This window comes from Camellia sinensis, chromosome 1, assembly GCF_055761805.1.
Source record: "Camellia sinensis isolate YWXY chromosome 1, ASM5576180v1, whole genome shotgun sequence".
In the NCBI taxonomy this organism is placed as follows: Eukaryota; Viridiplantae; Streptophyta; class Magnoliopsida; order Ericales; family Theaceae; genus Camellia; species Camellia sinensis.
The window spans coordinates 89,919,305-89,934,187 of record NC_138961.1 but is presented as its reverse complement, the minus strand read 5'-3'; the positions used below and the strand labels follow the sequence as shown (position 1 = coordinate 89,934,187).

At 39.0% G+C, this 14,883-nt stretch overlaps 1 long non-coding RNA gene across 1 annotated transcript in view; it reads right to left on the bottom strand.

The window, feature by feature from the left end:
- Window positions 1–6,880, bottom strand: part of LOC145789846 (uncharacterized) — a 282,088-nt gene extending 275,208 nt beyond the window's left edge. Inside the window, exon 1 of the long non-coding RNA XR_014328269.1 lies at window positions 6,777–6,880. This is a non-coding gene — a long non-coding RNA (uncharacterized LOC145789846). The remainder of the gene's footprint in view (window positions 1–6,776) is intronic.
- Window positions 6,881–14,883: the final 8,003 nt, after the last annotated feature.

The following is a 14,883-nucleotide window of genomic DNA, read 5'->3' as shown; positions in this document are numbered from 1 at the left end:
GATTGTTTGTATCCCATAAGATTGGATGGTTTTTGATTACGGTTGATTTTGCCATTTATAATTGTGACATGTCTGGATTGAGTTTTGGTTATTTATTATTGGACTATTGTTCAGTTGTTCAAAGTGATTGGATTCGTGTTTAGGCTTACGTGTGCCTTGGGCTAAGTCCCTGTGGGCCACGGCCAATCATGCCCGGATTTGGGGTGTGACAATTGTGGTATCAGAGCAATAGGTTTATTGAGTTACATGCCTTGCATTTCATCATTTAGACGAGGTCCGAGTCCCTATAGTCCTCAGTATTGTATGGTTAAGTTAGTTTTTTTTTAAGCTTATGTTGAATCTTTCTTGATTTCATTTTGAAGGTTAAGAGTTGGTACCTAGATATTTACACGGATTTTCGATTCTTTGTGAGCCTTTGATGTTTGTATTACCGTGTGTAACCCATTAGGAGAAACAGTGGTGTTGAGAGATGTCTGTAGATCTTGTCAGATAAAGATGGATGGTAGGATTTTTCTAGTGGATTTGATTTCTTTGGAGATGAAGGATTTTGATGTGATTTCGGAGATGGATTTGTTGACGAAGCATCATGTTTCTATTGATTGTTTTAGAATGGGAGTAGTTTTTGCTATGCTGGGACGACTTGAGTTTTTCTTTCAGGGGGATAGGAAAGGGTCTTCTATCTGTTTACTTCTTCCTTTTAGGCTAATCGAATGTTAAGTAAAGGGTGTCATGATTATTTAGCTTGTGTGGTGAGTATTGAACTGCCAGAATAGAAGTTAGAGGAGTTGCCTGTTGTGAGTGTTTGTGTTGATGTTTCTCCAAAGGATCTACTTGGACTTCCTCTAGATCGTGAGGTAGAATTTTTCATTAACTTGGTCCCCAACACAACACTTATTTCTAAAGTGCCCTATATAATGGTACCATTGGAGTTGAGGGAGTTTCAAACTCAGTTATAGAAGTCGTTAGAGAAATGCTTTATTAAGCCTGGTGTTTCACCTTGGGGAGCACCTGTGTTGTTTGTGAAGAAGAATGACGGGTCTATGAGGTTGTGTATTGATTGTAGAGAACCGAATAAAGTCACAATGAGGAATATGTATCCTTTGCCATGTATTGATGACCTATTTGACCAATTGCAGGGAGCTTAGATATTCTCTAAGATGGACTTGAGGTCAGGCTATCACCAGTTGAAAGTAAGGGATAAGCATGTTCCTAAGACAACTTTTAGAATCCGTTATGGGCATTATGAGTTCTTGGTGATGCCTTTTAGTCTCACATATGCACCAGCCGCATTCATGGATTTAATGAACATAGTATTTAAACCCCAGCTAGATAAATTTGTGGTAGTGTTTATTGATGACATCCTAATTTAATCGAGTAAGGAGGAACATGAGCAGCATTTGAGGGTAGTACTGCAGATCCTCAGGGAAAAGAGATTATGTGCAAAATTTAAGAAGTGTGAATTCTGGTTGAGCAGTGTATCCTTTTTGGGTCATGTGGTGAGTAAAGATATGGTATCTGTGGATAGCACAAAGGTGGTAGAAAATCGTTGATTGGCCACGACCTACTTCTGTGATAAAGGTACGTAGCTTAGGGTTTGCTGGATATTATAGACAGTTTGTGGAAGGATTCTCCCGTATTGCTTTGCCATTTATAAACCTCACTAGGAAAGAGGTAAAGTTTGAGTGGAATGATGATTGTGAGTGTAGCTTCTAAGAGTTTAAACAAAGGTTGATATCAGCTCCAATCCTTGCCTTATCTACTGATGGTGGTGGTTTTGTGATTTATAGTGATGCTTCATGACAGGGTTTAGGATGTGTGCCCATGCAGCATAGGAAGAAGATTACTTATATGTCACAACAGTTGAAAGTACATGAGAGAAATTATCCTACGCACGACTTGGAGTTAGCAACAGTGATTTTCGCTCTTAAGATCTGGCGATATTATTTGTATGGAGAGCCATGTGAGATTTACACTGATCATAAGAGTTTGAAGTATATTTTCACACAGAAGGAACTAAATTTGAGGCAAAGAAGATGGCTTGAGTTACTAAAAGATTTCGATGTGAATGTTTCATATCATCCGGTGAAGGCAAATATGGTAGCAGATGCCTTAAGTAGGAAGGTTACAGTTGGAGATGTAGCAGCTTTTTCTATTAAGAGTTGTTTGGTGGAAGACATGAGACGTTTGAGGCTTGAGGTTGTTACGCCTGGTGATAGGGCTTATTGTAGTCAATTGATAGTTCAACCAATCTTGAGAGAACAGATTCGTTTAGCACAAGAGATTGACCCCCAGTGTGAGCGTATTAAAGGAGAGATGGTAGAGGGTAAGAATGTAGACTTTGTGGTTAGTGATGACGGGTTGCTTAGATTCCGTAGCCGAATTTGTGTTTCTGTTGGTGGTGATTTGAGGAAGGAGATTATGGTAGAGGCATATAGTTCTAGTTATAGTTATAGCATTCATCTTGGAAGTACTAAGATGTATCGGGATCTTTATGAACATTTTTGCTGGAATGGTATAAAGGGAGATATTGCATAATTTGTGGCTCAGTGTTTGGTGTGTCAACAAGTTAAAGTAGAATATTAGAAACCTACGGGGAAACTACAACCCTTACCTACACCAGAGTGGAAGTGGGATCATGATACCATGGACTTTGTGTGTGGTTTACCTTGTACTAGTAGTAATCACGATGCAGTTTGGGTTGTTGTTGATAGATTAACCAAGTCAGCACATTTTATTGCAGTTCGGATGAACTATTCTCTAGCTCGATTTGCACAATTGTATGTGAAGGAGATTGTTAGATTGCATGGTGCACCTGTGTCAATAGTGTCAGATCGGGACCCTCGTTTTGTGTCTAAGTTTTGGGGTGCGTTACAGTCAGTTATGGGTGCTTGGTTAAATTTTAGTTCAGCTTATCACCCTTAGACAAATGGGGTATCGGAGAGGACTATTCAAATCCTTGAGGATATGTTGAGGGCTTATGCTTTGGAGTGGAGAGGTAATTAGGATGATTATTTGCCGCTCATGGAGTTTGCGTATAATAATAGTTATCATTCTAGTTTGGGAGTAACTCCTTATGAGGCTTTGTATGTGAGGAAGTGTACGTCTCCTTTGTGCTGGTATGAGGCTGGTAAGAGGCAAATGTTGGGACTTGATTTGGTGGAGGATGCTACATAGAAAATTATCACTATTAGAGAGAGATTATTGACTGCTCAGAGTAAACAAAAAAGTTATGCTGATCATCATAGGAGAGATTTAGAGTTTCATGTGGGGGATATGGTATTCTTGAAAGTATCGCCATGGAAAGGAGTCATCAGGTTTGGAAAGGAAGGAAAGTTGAGTTCTAGATACATTGGACCATTTGAGGTATTAGAGAAGGTTAGTGAGGTTGTGTACCGTGTTGTTTTACCCCCTAGGTTGGCAGGAGTGCATAATGTGTTTCACGTGTCTATGCTGAGGAAATATGTGCACAGTCCATCGCATGTGATAGATTATGAGCCGCTTCAGATTTGAGAGGATTTTTTGTATGAGGAGATGCCTATTCAGATTTTGTATTCGGAAGAGAAAATGTTGCGTACAAAGACCATTAAATTAGTTAAGGTATTGTGGCGTAATCATCCAGTTGAAGAGGCGACTTGGGAACGCAAGGATGAGATGCGGAAGAACTACCCACATCTATTCTCATGATTTACTCGGGTTAGTTTCGAGGACGAAACTTTTCTTTTAGGGGGGAGAATGTGAGAACCCGAATATAAAAATTAAGTAAATAATTAAATAATAATATTACAATCTCAAATATTTTGGTGGTGAATTCTAAGGTGCAAATTAAATATTATTAGAGGATCTTTTAATTAATTTTAAACTTAAAATAAATTTATGGTGAAAGTCTTTAATTTAGAGGCAAGATTTATTATATAAAATAAATAAATAAATAAATTTAAGTGCCAAATGAGTAAGCATATTTTGATCTAGTAATAGTTATATTTTATTTAAATTAATGGGTTAGAAAATAAAATAATATTAAGAGATAATAATTTAGGGCCTTTTGTTTAGATATATAAAGTAACCCTAGGTTGCCTAATACAATATACAACAACACTAGGGTTCCTAATCAACACTATAACAGCAGCCACAGTAGCCACGGGGAGAGAGAGAGAGTTGACAAAAAAGAAGAAGAAAAGAAGAAGAAAAGAAAAGGGGATTGCAAACAAGGAATAATTTTTGGGTATGTGGTAGGTCTTTATCTTTCTTCTTCCTTAAGGTTTTGTTCTTTATCCTTACTCTATGATTATTTAGTTCATTGATGGAGAGGTTGTAGGTTTATGTATTGTGTATATAGGCATCCTATTAAGAAACTTGAGGAGCTAAATTTATGTGTACAGATTGGGTGTAATTTTTAGTTCAAAAATTCTGCACAGAATCACAAATTTTAAAAATCAAGAAAACATATCAAACGGATGAATTTTGAACTGAAATTTTTACAGTAGATCAATTACATATTGAATTGCATATCTGAATTTTTTCATAATTTTTGGGAGTGAAAATCCATATAAATTGAGGTATTCAAATCTGTCCAGGAAACAAGTCCGAAATTGTAAATTCGGGAGTGTTGTTCTCGTTGGGTATAAATTCGAAAATTTTCAAATTAGTGTCATTTGAACCGGTTACGAGTCTTGTCACACCCCAAATCCGGGCATGACCGGCCGTGGCCCACAGGGACTTAGCCCAAGGCACACGTAAGCCTAAACACGAATCCAATCACATTGAACAACTGAACAATAGTCCAATAATAAATAACCAAAACTCAATCCAGACATGTCACAATTATAGACGGCAAAATCAACCGTAATCAAAAACCATCCAAACTTATGGGATATAAACAACCCACATATCAAAAATAATCCTAAATGAACTTCGATAAGAATAAATATAAATATGCACAAACTTGACATAACACTCTAAACTAAAGGAATGCCCTAGAGGTCCATGCAATTGAGTCCCCGCTACGCCATGAGTCCACTCTAAGTCCTTCTAACACCTGGAAGTGATAAAAACTAAGTCAGCTGATAGCTCAGTGAGTAGCAACATGGATAGTAAATACAGTTTTGAAAACAGGGTTCAATTCCAAAATAAGTTATATATCACAGAAACTAGATTGGCATACAGTTTGGTAAATACAATCTGTTTCAAAAAGAAGGTTTCACAAATCAACACTTAAAATACTCATGTCTCGCAAGAACATGATAAACGACATTTTCCACTTAAAACAGATTATAACATGAACACCAATAATTTTCTGGGTACCAATAAAAACAAATAATCTGCCACACATTTCTCAGGCTATAAAGCCCCGTTGGATCCAATACCGAACTAAGAGTCATCCTCAGGGTGGCACCTGGGCCTTTTCTCAAAGACGATCCGATTGAAGGTCACCTAGTTGTTTTTAAAGGTCTGTTCCTTACAATCGTTGAGCACTAGAGTCATCACGGCCCAACCCGGATCTGTTCCCTAGTGGCCAGAGTCACCACACACAGTGGAATAATTTCCCTGGACTAAATACACACTTGGTCCCAATATCAATACACATCAGTTTTGCAAAACATGGTAGTTCATCATTATAAACATGAGACCAAAACAAATAGTTTACAGTATGCCAAGTTCACACATGTTTCAGAAACAATTTGATTCAATTGATAATAGAATAATTTATCAAAACAGTTTAGTCATGAAACAACAATTTAATTTTCCAACAGTTTAGGGTAGGGGAACATTTATAAAAATATGTAGCATGAAACTACTCACCTGGAACGAAATAATGTAAACTACACGAATAGAGTATGAAAGTCCAACTAGTGCCCTGAACCAATATGAAAACTACACGTCACTGCTAATTTAAAAATACTAAAGAATACGAACTGAGTAACCCCAAACTAAAGCGCACTAACACGGCTCAACCCAACTCACCGTTACTCTTAAATATTACCTAAGTTCATATTCTTCAAGGTTTAAAATCACCCAAGACATAGATTCCGATCGAAACTTAACTAAAAATAACTTTAAGATGAAACAGTGTTTTAAACAAGTTTTCCCAATCTATTCGCTAACTTTGAAAATTACAAAACCCACTCCGCGCTATTCGAAAAATTCCAATAACCTCCAGATATGATCTAATATATCCTAAGTTTCAAACCCAATTGGTTTCACTTGATTTTCTTATCAAAATAATTATCTACAATTTATTATATCCAAACAGGTTGTTTTCTGCAGCACTTTAAAGAAATTGACGGTTCTCTTAATATACACGAGCAATCAATGCAAGGCCAAAAATGTACGAAACTAGACTCGTAACCGGTTCTAATGACACTAATTTGATAATTTTTGGATTTATACCCAAAGAGAACAACACTCCCGAATTTACTATTTCGGATTGGTTTCCTGGACAGATTTGAATACCTCAATTTATATGGATGTCGACTCCCAAAAATTATGAAAAAATTCAGATATGCAATTCAATGTGTAATTGATCTACTGTAAAAATTTCAGATTAAAATTCATCCGTTTGATATGGTTTCTTGATTTTTAAAGTTATCGATTATGTGCAGAATTTTTGGACTGAAAATTACACCCAATCTTTACACATAAATTTAGCTCCTCAAGTTTCTTAATAGGATATCTATATACACAATACATAAACCTACAACCTCTCCATCAATGAACAAAATAATTATGGAATAAGGATGAAGAACAAAAAGAAGAGAAGAAAACCAAGGAGGGCTAACCTTTGATGATCACACACAACACAACACACCCAAAAGTTCTTTGATTGCAACATCTTCTTCTTTTTTTCCTTCTCTCTAACCCTCTCCCGTGGCTGCTGTTGTTGCCCTATGTGGTGAGCAAATAATAGAGTAGGGTTTGTGTTTATTTTATTTTATACTAGTGGTGGGCACACATAGGTCAAATAAATAGATAAATATACAAAACATATGTATAAGTTACATGCAACTCAAATGGTAGGAGTCTTATATATTAACCTTGTGGTCTACAGTTCAAGTCACCCCCTCCTCTCTCTCTCTTTTTATTTTTATTTTTATAATAAACCTTGTCTCTAAATTAAAGACTTTCACCATAAATTTATTTTAGGTTTAAAATTAATTAGAAGATCCTCCAATAATATTTAATTTGCACCTTAGAATTCACCACCAAAATATTTGAGATTGTAATATTATTATTTAATTATTTACTTAATTTTTATATTCGGGTTCTCACATTCTCCTCTCCTAAAAAAAAGTTTCGTCCTCGAAACTAACCTGAGTAAATCATGAGAATAGATGTGGGTACTTCTCGCGCATCTCGTCCTCGCATTCCCAAGTCGCCTCTTCAACTAGAAGATTACGCCACAGTACCTTAACCAATTTAATGACCTTTGTATGCAACCTTTTCTCTTTCGAATCCAAAATCTGAATAGGTATCTCCTCATACGAAAAATCCTCTCTAATCTGAAGCGGCTCATAATCTATCACATGCGACGGACTGTGCACATATTTCCTCAGCATAGACACGTGAAACACATTATGCACTCCTGCCAACCTAGGGGGTAAAACAACACGGTACACACCCTCACTAACCTTCTCTAATACCTCAAATGGTCCAATGTATCTAGAACTTAACTTTCCTTCCTTTCCAAACCTGATGACTCCTTTCCATGGTGATACTTTCAAGAATACCATATCCTCCACATGAAACTCTATGTCTCTCCTACGATGATCAGCATAACTTTTTGTCTACTCTGAGCTGTCAATAATCTCTCTCTGATGGTGATAATTTTCTGTGTAGCATCCTCCACCAAATCAAGTCCCAACATTTGCCTTTCACCAACCTCATACCAATACAAAGGAGACCTACACTTCCTTCCATACAAAGCCTCATAAGGGGCTACTCCCAAACTAGAATGATAACTATTATTATATGCAAACTCCATAAGCGGCAAATAATCATCCCAATTACCTCTCCACTCCAAAGCACAAGCCCTCAACATATCCTCAAGGGTTTGAATAGTCCTCTCCGATTGCCCATCTGTCTAAGGGTGATAAGCTGAACTAAAATTTAACCAAGTACCCATAACTGACTATAACGCACCCCAAAACTTAGACACAAAACGAGGGTCCCGATCTGACACTATTGACACAGGTGCACCATGCAATCTAACAATCTCCTTCACATACAACTGTGTAAATCGAGCTAGCGAATAGTTCATCCGAACTGCAATAAAATGTGCTGACTTGGTTAATCTATCAACAACAACCCAAACTGCATCGTGATTACTACTAGTACAAGGTAAACCACACACAAAGTCCATGGTATCATGATCCCACTTCCACTCTGGTATAGGTAAGGGTTGTAGTTTATATCCCATAAGTTTGGATGGTTTTTGAGTGGAGTCATGGCGTAGCGGGGACTCTCCCAGCTGACTTAGTTGTTTACCATTTCCAGGTGTTAGAAGGACTTAGAGTGGACTCATGGCGTAGCGGGGACTCAATTACATGGACCTCTAGGGCATTCCTTTAGTTTAGAGTGTTATGTCAAGTTTGTGCATATTTATATTTATTCTTATCGAAGTTCATTTAGGATTGTTTTTGATATGTGGATTGTTTATATCCCATAAGTTTGGATGGTTTTTGATTACGGTTGATTTTGCCGTTTATAATTGTGACATGTCTTGATTGAGTTTTGGTTATTTATTATTGGACTATTGTTCAGTTGTTCAATGTGATTGGATTCGTGTTTAGGCTTACGTGTGCCTGGGGCTAAGTCCCAGTGGGCCACGGCCGGTCATGCCCGAATTTGGGGTGTGACAAGAACTAATGTGCAAGTTTGAATGTGTGCAGGACACACTCCGGGAGGAAGTAGCACATCGTCCCAACACTGTGAGTAGTAATATGCTTTACATGTACCTAATGATGGTCATTAGCATCTTGTTCATACACGATATGTAATTACGTTCATGTTTTGACATGTGTATATAAAGAAATGGGGAAGCTGATGTGTTTTCATTCTTTAAGAATATGGGCCTTTGGCCATACGGTATAAGTAACCACGTTATGAAACAAAGTGCTACACAGGACTAAGTGCTACAATGTGAGTTACCGCTGGAACCCGTGTGAGATACCTCTTGAGTTCATACAAGAATTTACAAGGGCTTAATGCCAAGTTACAAGGGCTTAACGCCATTTTACAACGGCTCAATGCCAATTTACAAGGGCTTAATGCCAAATGATTCAAGGGCTCCATGCCAATTTATTCAAGGGCCATGCGCCACTATGTTTACGGGCTTCGTGCCACCATGATTAAGAGTTTGTGCCACACTAGACAAGGGCTTTAAGCCAAAACATTATGTTCAAGCCAATATGTCCCAAGATAAGTTCTAAGACCATTATAAATAAGTACAGATTCAGATTCGCTATATGAATGTTGCATTAGTATACGGAAGTACATGTTTGAAGCTTTGGATATCAGGTTGGAACTCTAATTAGAATTTTAAAATTCAGAAATTGCTTGGTCCGCTCGAGCGGGGGAATTCCCGCTCGAGCGTAAAAATTAAACTCTTAGTAGTTTTCAGACTTTTCGCTGTCTGCTCGAGCGGGGGAATTCCTGCTTGAGCGTAAAAATCGACCTCCCAGCATTTTTGTTAAATTGTACAGTCCACTCGAGCGGCAAAATGGGCGCTCGAGCGGGGATCCATTTTCAGAATCATTTGGGAAGTTGCATTTAGTTCATATTTATATCCACATCTCTTTCCAATGTGTTTTAGACGTGATTTGTGGATCAATAAGTGTCGACAAGCTACAAATCTATATGTATTATTTTACTATGACTCAAGTTAGGCATTACTTTAGTTATGTATTACTATTCACTGAGCTTGGCTCACCTTTTGATATGTCTGTTTCTGTAGGTAACCAACCAGGAGGTCAGCCCTGACCCAGGACGTCCATTCTTTTTGTCAAGCTTTCTGAGTCCGGGCATTAGACGAGACTACTCATTTTTGTGAAGCTTTGCTAAGATGTTAACTTGTATTTTAACTACTCATTGAGGTTGATTGAACATGACTTAAATGTTTTTGTAATTTCCCTTCCTTAGGGCCGGGACAGTATGCGTATGTATGTAACTGACACTTAATGTATAATTTTGGCTTGTAACTATTTATTCTAATGTTCTTGATGCATGCGATCCTGGCATATTAGAGGTACCTCAATGGAGTTTGGTATATTATTTTAGTTTTAATGCTTCCGTTAGGTCCCTGTATACTTTGTATACTAGCGTTTGTGTCCGTTTTCGTATAGGTCATGCCCAAACTTTTAGGGGTGGGTTAGGGGCCTGACAAGTGGTATCAGAGCACGAGTTGCTATCTCACACATGGATTCATTGAGCTCTAGGGTGTCTAGAAACGTTTTAGGCATTTTGCATGACATCCTGCAAGTATATGAAAGATTGATGGCAACGTTAAGAGTACTCTGATAAGGCTAACACTTTCAAATATGTTTATTGTATATAAATGCTTTTTGTGTAGGCAATGGTGAGAACAAGGACAGAAGATGTGGAAGATGCTACTACTGCACGGTTGGATAGAATGGAGAGAATGATTATGAAAATAGCGGAGACCTTACGGCAACAACAGCAGCAACAGCCACAAGAACAACCGCCACCACCACCGGTACCTCCACCGGCAATACGAGACCTCCAAGCAGAAGACCAGACTATTACCCTTATCAAAGAGTTTAAAAAGATGAAACCACCGTCCTCCAAAGGAGGAATAGAACCAATGAAAGCTGAAGCATGGGTGTTGGGAATAGAGAAGTTATTTGAAGTCTTTCCTTGTACCGAAGCTCAGAAGGTGCAATTGGCCGCACACTTTTGAGGATGAGGCGCGGAGATGGTGGATGCTTACGAGAACTATACATCAAGGATTGACATGGGACAGGTTCTTGGAGATATTCTATGATAAGTATTTTCCACAAAGTATGCGAGATAAAAAGGTGACTGAATTCGAAACCCTCAGGCAAGGGAACAAGACTGTTACTGAGTATGAAGCTCAATTTGCCGAGTTGGCCCGGTTCGCACCTCACATGGTGGACACGGAGTATAAGAAGGCACGAAAATTTGAAGGGGGATTACGGGGTGCTATTCTGGACCGAGTTAATATGTTGAAGCTGCCTACCTATGTAGAAGTGTTGGAGAGGGTCGTTATAGCATAAGGGAATATCGCAGCACAAAATCGAATTTCTGAATGGAAGGGGAAAAGGCAAAACAGTCAATGGTCGAAGGGGGCAACTACTTCACCAAATAAGAAACAAAATTCAGGGACTTCAAATGTTTCTACCCCTAATCAAGATTCGATTCCTGTATGTGTAGAGTGTAGAAAGAGGCACCGTGGGATATGTTATCGGAAGTCTAGAGCCTGCTTTCATTGTGGAAAGACGGGCCATGTGATAAGGGATTGCCCTCAGAGGAAGCAGTAACAAAATAGCAACAGGACTGCTACCAGCTTAACGGGATCTGCACCAACTATAAATACCAAGGCACCGGTCAAAGCTACTAACAACAAGGACACCGCGAGACAAGGTAGGGTGTTTGCATTGGTTCCGGGAGATGTGCAAAAGGCGGCGACAGTGGTGTTAGGTACATTTATGGTTCACGGTCATTCTGCTTGTGTATTGTTTGATTCCGGTTCTATCCATTCTTTTGTGTTAAAGCTATTTACTCCTAATTTAGATACATCTGAGGAAGCATTATCTTATATAATGTGTGTGTCTTCACCGTTGGGAGATTCTATGATTTGTACTTCTATATATACTACTTGTGAACTCGACCTTGGGGATATTCGGGTATACGCTAACTTAATACCTCTCGATATGATGTATTTTGATATTGTACTGGGAAGGGACTGGTTGAGTGAACATAGTGCAACTATAAACTGTTTGACTAAGCAAGTGAGTTTTCACCCTCCGGGTCAAGTAGAATCTATATTTCAGGGACAAGAGGTGACTTCCCCACCGTATTTGATTTCTGCAGCAAAGGCTTGTAGATTAATTCAGAAAGGGTGTCAGGGGTATCTGTGTAGTGTTGTGAAAGAGAAAATGGTGAATGGGGGTACTGACATAATCCCAGTTGTTCGTGAATTTCCGGACGTCTTCCCAAAAGAGTTACCAAGGCAATTGATAGACTGTGAAATTGAGTTTACGATCGAAGTGACACCGGGAACTCAACACATTTCTAAGACCCTGTATAGAATGTCACCAGTTGAGATGAAGGAATTAAAACTTCAATTGCAAGATTTACTAGACAAGGGATTCATTCGTCTGAGTGTGTCTCCGTGGGGTGCACCAGTTTTGTTTGTGAAAAAGAAGGATGGAACACTCCGGCTTTGTATTGATTACAGGGAACTTAAGGTAACAATTAAGAATAAGTACCCATTGCCAAGAATTGATGATTTATTTGACCAGCTTCAGGGGGCACAAGTCTTTTCTAAAATCGTTCTACGGTCTGGGTACCATCAATTAAGGGTCAAGGCTGATGATGTTGAGAAGACAGCCTTTCGAACTCGTTATGGTCATTATGAATTTCTGGTTATGCCATTTGGAGTTACTAACGCTCCAGCAGCCTTTTATGGATTTAATGAACCGCGTCTTTAAGCCCGATTTGGATGAATGTGTAGTGGTCTTTATTGATGATATTCTCGTTTATTCGAAGACTGTAGAAGCTCATGAGAATCATCTTCGATTGATTCTTCAAACTCTCCGGGAAAAGAAACTGTATGCAAAACTGAAGAAATGTGAATTTTGGCTACTAGAGGTGGCATTTCTGGGGCATGTTATCACTAAGGAAGGAGTTTCTGTTGATCCACACAAGATTGAGGCAATAGTGGATTGGCCAACTCCCACTAATGTGACTGAAGTGCGTAGTTTTATGGGGTTAGCCGGCTATTACAGACGGTTTGTTCAAGATTTTTTGAAAATTGCTGTGCCGCTTACACAACTGACTCGAAAAGGAGTTGCATTTGAATGGACAGAAGAACGGGAGTCTGCTTTCCAAGAATTGAAGACAAAGTTGACTACAGCACCAGTGTTGGCCTTAACTTCTGGTACCAAAGGGTTTGTAATTTACAGTGACGCTTCTTATAAAGGACTTGGTTGTGTACTTATGCAGAATGGAAGAGCTATCGCCTACGCTTCTCGTCAACTGAAACCCCATGAGAAAAATCATCCCACTCATGATCTTGAGTTAGCAACAGTCGTCTTTGCTTTGAAGATATGGAGACATTATCTGTATGGTACTACTTGTGAAGTATACACCGATCACAGAAGTCTCAAGTACCTTTTTACCCAAAAAGAGTTGAACATGCGGCAGCGACGGTGCTTGGAACTTATTAAAGATTATGATTTGTAGATTCATTACCATCCTGGTAAAGCCAACACCATTGTAGATGCGCTCAGTCGAAAAAGTATGGGGACTATGGCAAGTATGGTTACAGGGCAAAAGGAATTGGCAATTGAATTGGGTAAGATGGAATTATGTTTTGTGCTATATGGCCAAGAAGCTTTAATGGCAACAGTGAGGGCCCAACCAACCTTACCTGAGGAAATTAAATTGCATCAGATAGAGAATGAAGCTCTAAGGAAGATATGTGATGAGTTAGGAACTAAGCCGAGATCGGGATTCAGTTTAGTCGATACGGTGCTCAAATATCAAAACCGCGTATGTGTCCCCAATGTGTTGAACCTTAATCAAAAGCTGATGGGAGACGCACATACCTCAAAGTTTTCAATGCATCCAGGGAGTACCAAAATGTACCGAGATTTGAAACAAAATTTTTGGTGGCCACGTATGAAGAAGGAGATCGCGGAGTTTGTCTCTAAGTGTTTGCAATGCCAGCAAGTAAAGGCGGAGCATCAAAAACCTGCCGGTTTGTTACAACCCCTTCCTATCCCGGAATGGAAACGGGAACATCTGACCATGGATTTTGTTGTGGGGTTACCACAGACTCCTCGAGGTATGAATTCAATATGGGTCATAGTGGACTGATTAACTAAATCCGCTCACTTCCTACCAGTAAAGACTCAGTATAATGCAGATAAACTGGCAGTAATTTATGTGAATGAAATTGTGAGGCTTCATGGTGTTCCAGTTTCAATTGTGTCAGATAGGGACCTGAAGTTTGTTTCCAGATTCTGGCAAAGTTTACAAGAAGCAATGGGTACGGAATTAAAGTTCAGCATAACATTCCACCCTCAGACCGACGGTCAATCCGAGAGAACGATACAGACTTTGGAGAATATGCTCCGTATGTGTGTGTTGGATTTTCAAGAAAGCTGGGAAACCCATCTACCATTGATAGAGTTCGCATACAACAATAGTTACCACTCAAGTATCGAGATGGCACCCTATGAGGCTCTGTATGGAAGACCGTGTCGATCCCCAGTATGTTGGTCTGAAGTTGGAGATAAATCCTTGGTTGGCCCTGAAATTGTTCAGTTAACCACTGAAAAGGTTAGAATTATTCGGGAAAGATTGAAAACTGCGCAAAGTAGACAGAAAAGCTATGCGGATAATCGACGAAGAGATTTGGAATTTAAAGTAGATAGTCATGTTTTTGTGAAGGTCACTCCGATGAAAGGACATCCAAGGTTCGGGAAGAGTGGCAAGTTAACACCCCGGTATGTAGGTCCATTCCAAATTTTGGAGAAAGTAGGTCTGGTAGCTTACCGAGTTGCCCTTCCGCCGAATATGAGTAAAGTACATAACGTGTTTCATGTCTCTATGCTTCGCAGATATCTCCCGAATCCGTCTCTTGTTATTGACTACCACCAAATTGAGTTGGATGACAAGTTA